The sequence below is a fragment of the Amblyraja radiata genome, chromosome 37, assembly GCF_010909765.2.
Source record: "Amblyraja radiata isolate CabotCenter1 chromosome 37, sAmbRad1.1.pri, whole genome shotgun sequence".
NCBI lineage: Eukaryota > Metazoa > Chordata > Chondrichthyes > Rajiformes > Rajidae > Amblyraja > Amblyraja radiata.
The window spans coordinates 18,389,672-18,398,335 of record NC_045992.1 but is presented as its reverse complement, the minus strand read 5'-3'; positions in this window follow the sequence as shown (position 1 = coordinate 18,398,335).

Sequence of the window (8,664 nt, the reverse complement as noted above, 5' to 3'; positions counted from 1 at the left end):
AAGTATTCCGTGCACAGTGTGATACGTTTTCCACATTTTTCTCTGCACAGTTTATACTGCAGTTAACGTCTCCAAATGTGGTGTAAGGATATACATTTACAGAATGTTTATGCAATGGAGGAAGTTTGCGAGAACAATGATATTTCAACATACGGTGGACAAACAGATGACGACACGCCAGAGAAATTCCTGCTTTTACTCTCAGTTCAGAAATGTAACTGCGAGACTCCACCGAATGGTAAATCTGAGCAGACTAGTTGACGTCTATGGGGTAGTGTTTACCTGTTTCAGTGATCAGCAAATCCATTTCTCATTTGGTTCATTCAGAAAGGTATTTCCAAATGTCAAGGATCTCTGAAATCATTCAGCTGTTGTGGTTGACTTGAACAATCCGGGATCTCTGTGCGTTATTGAAATACTATGACACGGCAACGTGCAACCGAGGCAATGTATTGCAGCGAATAAGACCAATAAAATCGTGTTTAGATAATATTGTACCCTTGCACACCAATCTGATTCAAATGTATACAGTCCCTCAAGCCAATTCTACTGCTCGAACTCACACATACTCTCAAACCGAAACCTCTTTTCAGCCCGTCAACGTTTGTTAAAAGGCAGGTTCATTAAACAATAGAAAGCTGTCTGAATCTATCACATCGGATGGGGACAGAAAATCCTTATAAAATGATTTCAGCAAACAAACCGTGATAATAAAACATTAGAAATGGAATCCGTTACGAACAACAAATATAGACCCTTAAATTGGCTCTAAGGATATAAGATCAAAATAAGATGATGGTCCGTAATAACACTGGCTCCGAAACGTTAAGATCCTTGAAATAATACTGGTGTTGAAGTAAAGACCTTTCCTCCATGTGATGAAACACCTCACACCGACGCCAATGTTCAAGTTGATGCAGGCCTGGAAGTTCCTGTCCTCGTCACCAGTTTTGAAGTTTTGAAACTGTAGATCCTTCAAACGCTATATACATTCAACGTTCGCCGTTGCCATCACAAAGAGAACAAAATAACTGAAAGCGAGAGAAATTAGTGATAAGTAAATATAACAGACGAACGACTGAGTTAAAGAAGGAATGAATAAATGAATAGATCTATCAATCAATAATTTAATCAATAAAGGGAAAAAAAGAATCTCTGAAACAAATGCAGCATTTAAACATGAAAATATAAAAACAAATTGTGCACACATGCACAAGTATTACATCTCGTGCACTTCAAGTCAAGTCAAGTCAAGTCAAGTTTATTCGTCCCATACATATACGAGATGTGCAGTGAAATGAAAAGTGGCAATGCTCACGGACTGTGCAAAAAACCCAACCCAAACAAACAAGCAAACAAACAAACTACAGACAGAATGGAACAGAATCACATATTCGCCTATTGTGGACGGAAGGAAAAAGCGGAAAAAACAGCAATTGAAAAAAAATGCAGTAGAGTGGTACAGTAAAGTCAGTTCCTGGTGAGATAGGAGTGTACAGTCCAAATGGCCTCTGGGAAGAAACTCCAACCTCTCCGTTCTCACAGCATGGCAACGGAGGCGTTTGCCTGACCATAGCAGCTAGAACAGTCCGTTGCAGGGGTGGAAGGGGACTCAAATGATCTTATCCGCTCTGGAGTTGCACCTCCTGATGTTTGGTTCCTGCAGAGCCGAACGCACTATTCTCTGCAGAGCCTTCTTGTACTGGGCAGAGCAATTCCCAAACCAGATTGTAATATTTCCGGACAAGGTGCTTTCCACAGCCGCTGAGTAGAACCACTGGAGGATCATCGGAGACACTCTGAATATAAGTAACATTGAATAGACTTAGAAGTAACATTGAGCTTCAAGTTAGAAATAAAATAACAAACCTACAGAAACGCTTCGCGAAGAAGAAGGGGCAGAACAAGTGGCAAGGTGGTAAGGTAGATGTTCTACCTTACAGCGCAGCGCTTGCAGCACCGATGACCCGGATTTGATCCTGACTACAGGTGCTGTCTGTACACAGTTTGTACCTTCTCCCCGTGACCTCGTTGATTTTCTCCGAGATCTTCGGTTTCCTCACACTCTCCAACGACGTACAGGTAATTCAGTCAATTGGCTGGGTATAAGTGTAAACTGGCCCAAATGTGTGCAGGATAGTTTTAATGTGCAAGGATCGCTGGTAAGTGCGGACTATGAAGAGATGCAAGAAGCCATTTATTGAAACAAATTTGAAACAGGTAGTTGAGCAGCAAATGGCGCTGGTGGGAAACACGGAAGAGGACGTCGAACTGTAACAACAAGTGGCTCAAAATGGCAGAGTGTAGTTGCATGGAATCCGCCGTTAATCCCCTAAACCAAAGAGGGGGCTTCAGAGATTGTGGAGCTTTAGTTGTGATCTTTCAGATTCACAAGTGTCAGGAGTGGTTCCAGACGAATAGTAAATTGCCTATATTATCCCGCTGTAGATAGATAGATATAATTTATTGCCACACAACCAGAGTCGGTGGAATTTGGGTTGTCAGCAGCGATACAATAATAAAGAACACACAACCACAATAAAAATGTAACACAAACATCCACCACAGCATTCATCACTGTGGTGGAGGGCACACAATTTGGCCAGTCCGCCTCCATTTCCCCCCCGTGGACAGGACCCGAGTCCAGAGTCAGTCCAGGATCGGCTCTTCCTCACCGGAGGCCGCGGGTTTAAGTTGGAGTAGGCCGCAGGCCGGCGGTCGAGATTTAAAGTCTCTGCCGCAGCCAGAAGCACCGTAGACTGCAGGGCCGGCGGTCGAAGCTCCCCTCCAGGGGTGGTGGTAAGGCCATATCGGCCCCGCGGTAGAAGTTGGCCGCGGGCCGGCAGTGATGGCTTCTTCTTCCCCCGGGTCCCCCACGAGGGATCCCGGGCTGTAGACGCCGCACCAGCTGGAGCTCTGCTGACCGTGACTTCAGGCTGCCGGCTGCCCCGGGCCAGCGAAACGGAGCGCTCCCCTCCAGCGAGCCCCAGCGAGGGCTCACCCGCTCCACGCCGAGAGTCCACGCTGCGCCCGCCGCTGATGCCCGGGCGCGTCTCCGGGAAAGGCCGCGCCGATCCTTGATGTTAGGCCACGGGGGAGGCGGCCTGGAAAAAGTCGCCTCTACATGGAGGAGGCGACCGAAGCGGTTCCCCCTTACCCCCCCCCCCCCCACACCACCCCCCACACAAAACATACAAAGGAACATTAAATACATACTTTAAAACATACTAAAAAAAAATAAAAAACGTTGAAAAAACTGACATGGCTGCTGCCAGAGCAGCGCCCCCTACATCCCCCTAGAAGGGACTAGAAGAGTAGTTGAAGTATTGTATAATGCACAGGATTTGATAAAGAAACTTGAAGTTAAGGAGCCATTAGGAGGTAGTGGCGGCGCCTTGTGGCTGCGGTTCACCTGCAAATCGTCTGTCTTTTTTCTTTTTTTTTGCTCTTGTTCGGAGTATGTTTTTGGTTTATTTTTAGTTGTGTACATGTGGGGGGGGGGGGGGGGATGCGGTTGGGGGGGGGATCTTTTTAATATCTTCCTTTGAACGGAGACTCGTCCTTTTCCTTGTCGTGTCTCCGTTTCGCTGGCGCTTAACATCGTGGAGCCTGCGGAAATACTTACCATCACCGTAGACAAAAATGCTGGAGAAACTCAGCGGATGAGGCAGCATCTATGGAGCAAATGAAATAGGCAACGTTTCGGGCCGAACCCCTTCTTCAGAATGATGCAGGGTGGGTAGCAATGTTACAACATTTTGAGATTTTGAAAATCAAGTCTGTAATTTATCCCATCAGATAAAGCATAAAAAGAAGTTTAATTTCACACCTAATTCACTTCATATCTTCAGTATTAAAATAGTTATGGCCATTTTCTTACTCGGAAATTAGCATCTTGTTCCCTATTGATTTAACACAAAAGCTGTGATCGAGAATAGTCAAAAGCCCATAACTTTCTTAAAAATTAATAGAACTGAAAGTAAGTTTCAATTATTATAGATTGAAGCATTCTGAAACAAATATGAAACAATCTTACTTAGATGACTTGAAATTAAAGGATATAATTTGTTAGTTACCTAATTGTCGCTAATCACAAAATGCAATTACTAGATCTAAACTTCTATCCATTTCTTAAGAATAGATTAACATTTTCAAAATAGCCTAAGTGTCCAAATAACATTCACACAATAATTCACAATATAACATAATTTTAAAATCTCATTGTCATCGGTATATAGGCCAAATGGAAGGAATTTAATGTTTAATACGTGTAAATAAATGGCCATTTAAATCAACGCGAGTGGGTTTTTCTGGAACGCGAACATTTGGAACGTTGCGGTTGCGCTGATTTTAGTCCCCCATATCGGCAGCAAATACACTGCCGGTTCGTTCGTGGACTAAATCACCGTTTCGCAATTTAAAATGTGAATGAAATGCATCTTAAGGACCACTTTTATACATAAAAAATAAACTACTTTCTTTTACCTGACCCCTACGTAAAATCAGGCCCAGTTGTCGGCGTTGACGGCTTCAGAACCTGATTTTAAAATCACTCCAGCGTTTAACTTGTCGGACGAATTTGTTTTAAAATCACACAGAACGGCCGTCGGAACGATTCTTCGGAAAAATATTGCACTTCAACAAAGTATAATACAGGACAAGGTAGGGGAAAAACGCGTTTTAACCCCCCCCCCCTCAAACGCGCCAAAATCGCCCACACGACCAGTGGCACAATTGCAGCGCCGCTGAAGGTAAGTATTGTAACATACCTAGGGGTGGGGGGCTGGAAGAAGAAAGGAAGAGGAGAAGCCAGAGGGCTGAGGGAGAGCTGAGAAGGGGAGGAGACAGCAAGGACTACCTGAATTTGGAGAAGTCAATGTTCAAGCCGCAGGGGTGCAGACTGCCAAGTGGAATATGATGTGCTGCTCCTCCAATTTCCGGTGGTGCTCACTCTGGCAATGGAGAAGGCCCAGCAGAACTGGCTGACTCGGTGGCTTTGGTGGCACGGCGGCTGCGGGCCGACTTCGGAGCTTCGGAGTCATCGGCCGCAGGCCCTGTGGAGGGTAAAATCGGGAGCTCGCAGGTCCATGGTAGGAGACCGATTTTAGGGAGCTCCCGCAACGGCAACTTCACCCGCCCCGAATCGCGGGGTTTGAATCGGCCCGTCGTTACCCTAACAGAGATGACAGTGGAACAACAATGGCAGGTATTTCTGGGAATAATACCGAAGGTGCAGGATTAGTTCATTCCAAACAGGAGGAAAGATTCCAAGGGGAATAAGGGGCGACTGTGGCTGACAAGGGAAGTCAGGGATAGCATAAAAATAAAAGAGAAGAATTACAACGTAGCAAAGATGAGCGGGAAGCAAGAGGATTGGGTAATATTTAAAGAGCAACAGACGATAACTAAAAAGGCAATACGGACAGAAAAGATGAGGTGCGAAGGTAAGCTAGCCAAGAATATAAAGGAGGATCGTTAAAGCTTATTTACGTATGAGAAGAGGAAAAAGTTAAGAGTAATAGTTAAGACCAAAGTTAGACCTTTGAGGACAGAAAAATATGAATTTATTATGTGGAGCAAGGATATGGCAGATGCGTTGAACGGGTACTTTGGATCCGCCTTCACCAAGTAGGACACAAACAGTTTCCTAATGTACTAGTGGCCAGAGGATCTGAGTTGACGGAGGAACTGAAGGAAATCCACATTAGGCAGGAAATAGTGTTGAGTAGACTGATGGGACCAAAGGCTGATAAATCCCCAGGGCCTGATAGTCTGCATCGCAGGGTACTTAAGGAAGTGGCTCGAGAAATCGTGGATTAATTGGTGATCATTTCCCAATGGCCTATACATTCAGGATCATTTCCTGTAGATTGGAGGGTAGCTAATGTTATCCCACTTTTAATGGAAGGCGGTAGAGAGTAAACAGGGAATTATAGACCAGTTAGCCTGACATCGGTGGTGTGGAAGGTGCTGGAGTTAATAATAAAAGATGAAATAGCGGCACATTTGGATAGCAGTAACAGGATCGGTCCGAGTCAGCAAGGATTTCCGAAGGGGAAATCATACTTGACTAATCTTCCGGAATTTATTGAGGATGTAACTAGGAAAATGGACAAGGGAGAGTCAGTGGATGTGATGTACCTGGACTTTCAGAAAGCATTTGATAAGGTCCCACATAGGAGATGAATGGGCAAAATTAGGGCACGTGGTTCTGGGGGTAGTGAGCTGACATCGATAGAAAATTGCAGACAGGAAACAAAGAATAGGGATTAACGGGTCCCTTTCAGAAGGGCAGGCAGTCACCAGTGGAGTACCGCAAGGCTCTGTGCTGGGACCGGAGATATTTACAATATACATCAATGATTTATATGAAGGGATTCAATGTAACATTAGTAAATTCACAGATGACACAAAGCTTGGTGGCAGTGTGAACTGTGAGGAGGAAGCTATGAGAATGCAGGGTCACTTGGACAGGTTGCGTGAGTGGGAAGATGCATGGCAGATGCAGTTTAATGTGGATAATTGTGAGCTTATCCAATTTGATAGCAAAAACAGGGAGGCAGATTATTATTTAAATGATGTCAGTTATGGAAAAGGGGAGGCACATCCAGATCTGGGGGGTCCTTGTTCATCAGCCAATGAAAGTAAGATTAAGGTGCAGCAGGCAGTGAAGAACGCGAATGGCGTTGACCTTCATGACAAGAGGAGTTGAGTATCGGAGCAAAGATGTCCTTCTGCAGTTGTATAGGGCCCTAGTGAGACCACACCTGGAGTATTGTGTGCAGTTTTGGTCCCCTAATGGGAGGAAGGACATTCTTACATTGAATAGCGGTGCTGGCTCGAAGAGCCGAATGGCCTACTCCTGCACCGATTGTCTATTGTCTAAATAATTCCTTGTTATCTCTCTCCCGCCTTTCTTAAAACGTGGGAGTACATTAGCTACCCTCCAACCCACAGGAACTGATCTTGAATCCATAGAACAATGGCAAATGATCACCATTGCGTCCCCGATTTGTAGAGCCACTTCCTAAAGCACCCTTGGATGCAGATCATCAGGCCTGTGCAGTTATCAGCCTTCAGTCCAATCAGTCTACCCAGCACCATTGCTATTACCCAGCCTACTGTGGATTTCCTTCAGTTCCTCCGTCACCGCAGATCTTCTGGAAGATTGTTTGTGTTCTCTTTAGTGCGGACGGATCCAAAGTACCTGTTCAACTCAGAAGACTGATAACAGATTGGAAGAATGTGTTCTGAGTCTGGTGTTACGTGCTTTTAAGCATTTGTATATATTGCGCGACGGTAGCAGGGAAAGACCAAGCTGTTGAAAGGATCCCGAATTATGGAATCTGCATCTTTCCAGTACGGTTAAATATAGATGGAGTCAATGTTAGGGATTCGGGTCTGTGCGATATATTGGACGATATTCTCAATGCTCTGTAAACTCTTGCGGTAAGGGGCGGCGCTGTTCCTCAACTAGTTCGTGATGCAGCTCGCGTGTGGAATACTGCTTTCCTGTCTGTGACATGTGGAGTGCTTGACCGATTGGTGTTGCGTCCACTGCTGTTTGTTATCGTTATCACCGACAAGTACATAGTTTCACTAAAGTGATGCCGCAGATAGATAGGCTGGTTCAAAAGTATTTTGGTGCATTGGTGAGTATTTAGGGAGTTGTGTACAGAAGTGGAACCTTACGATGCAGTTGTACAAGACATCGAAGGACCGCACCTGTTGTATTTTGTGCAGTATTGGACACCCAGCTGAGTAAAGTTGCCGTGAAGCTGAAAAGAGCGCAGACAAGATTTGCGCAGTTGCTTTTGGGAATCAAACGTCTGAGCCCGGGGATGCGCGCCAGGTGTTAATCTATGAAGTGCAGGAGGTTGATGGGCAATTTTATTAAATTATGAGGAAAATAGTTATGGTGAAAGTATGGAATCTTTTTCCCAGGGTAGGGGAATCAAATACTGGAGGGCATCAATTTAAAGTGAGAGTTTCAAGATTTAAGATAATTTGAGGTGCAACGTTTTAATGAGTGGTGGGCATGTGGAATGAGCTGCCAGAAGAAGTATTTGAGAGAGGGACACATACCGCATTAAAACGACATTAGGACAGATGCATTAACATGAATGGTTTAGATGGATATGTGTGAAACAAAAGAGACCAGATTATTTGAGGCATCTTGATCGGAACGGATGAGTTGGAAGAAGGGCCAGTTTCTGAGTTGTGTGTCTGTGTGAATCTACCTTTATAAATCTACAGTGTCATCCACCAGAACACGAAGCCTCCTTATCCGCGTAATGTTTTCCTGCTATTTGCATCCATGCAGATGATACTAAGATAGGTGGGGTTGTAGATAATGAAGTAGATTGTTAAAGTCTACAGAGGGATGTATGCCAGTTGGAAGAGTGGGCTGAAAGATGGCAGATGGAGTTTAATGCTGATAAGTGTGAGGTGCTACATCTTGGCATGACAAATCAAAATAGGACGTACATGGTAAATGGTAGGGAATTGAAGAATGCAGATGAACAGAGGGATCTGGGAATAACTGTGCACAGTTCCCTGAAAGTGGAATCTCATGTAGATAGGGTGGTAAAGAAAGCTTTTGGTGTGCTGGCCTTTATAAATCAGAGCATTGAGTATAGAAGTTGGGATGTAATGTTAAAATTG